The sequence below is a fragment of the Nanorana parkeri genome, unplaced genomic scaffold (assembly GCF_000935625.1).
Source record: "Nanorana parkeri isolate BGI_ZX_2015 unplaced genomic scaffold, ASM93562v1 scaffold4, whole genome shotgun sequence".
Taxonomy (NCBI): Eukaryota; Metazoa; Chordata; class Amphibia; order Anura; family Dicroglossidae; genus Nanorana; species Nanorana parkeri.
Window position 1 is genome coordinate 4438320 of NW_017306272.1, and position 1281 is coordinate 4439600.

Genomic DNA, 1281 nt, shown 5'->3' on the forward strand with positions numbered 1-1281 from the left:
ATATATATGAAAAAAGTGTGCTATATGTGTGTGTGTGTGTGTGTGTGTGTGTGTGTGTGTGTGTGTGTGTGTGAATATATACATAGATACATAGATATATAAACCACATTTTATTTATTTTTTTCAGTCTATTTTTCAAACCTATCCAGCAAGGAGTGAAATTAGTCTTTAAATTCATATTTACAGAGTCACAGTTGCTCTTGCTTGATACATTTGAGAAGATTACAAGCATTACATCTGTACATACCCCCAAAAATTAAAACTAATACTCCATTTTGCATGATATTAACTCCTCACACTGCACCAAATTATAAATAAACACTCTATATTTATTGGTGTCGATTTTTGCAGTTCTGTATTGCTTCAGGGAAATGTGTGTGGCAACTAAGCCCCTCCCACAATTAATAACTTCACATACAAGCAGAAATGTAACATCTATGGGCTGCATTCATGCAGTTTTATAAAATGACTTGCTTTTATTTTATCTGGGAGTCTTTATTCATATCGATGCGATTATGGGTATTCTGTGAATTATGATCTTTGGTATGTATTTTTTTTTTCATCTGCAAACTTCATATTTCTATCACGTGTTGGTGGCAGCATGTTGTAATTAAGGAATAGGCAGAATAAGACGTTTTCTAATGTCTGAGAAAATACAATCCGCGAAAATATGCTGGAAATTTAGAGATCAGTGCGTGGGAACTGCTTTGTACAACAGATGAGAGGGCTATATCTTTTTAAGGTAGAATTTCCGGAGCAATCCCATTGAGCGTTTCAAGTTTATGATGTGCCATATAAAAGGTTGTAAAAGCTATCTGTGTAGCACAGTCTACAGCCGGGCAGAAGGGCTCATTTTAACAAACGTTTGAAGAGAGGAGGGTGCTGCATTCTGCAAATGGAACTATTTATTTGTGTTTATGGACATTTATTTCTGTTGATTCTCTAACGATCCAGAAATTCACCGGAGACTGTTCGATCTGCCAGTAGGGTTCAGGTAAGTCCTGTCTAAATGCATTCCTGTTACTGGACAGCTTAGTACGATAGAAATATGCATAAATCCTGAGACCTGGGTATCTGCCCAATTCAATAAAGCCTGGCATAATTTCTACACTTACAATTACTTACTTCAAACTAATAAATGTTTACTATGGCGTCCTTTGTATCTTAATTGGCATCAAAATTAATAATGATCATACCAGGATATAAAGTAAAGTATATTTATATCTATGTGTATATAATATATATATACAAATATTATATATCCAGTATTCAGTTTGCGTG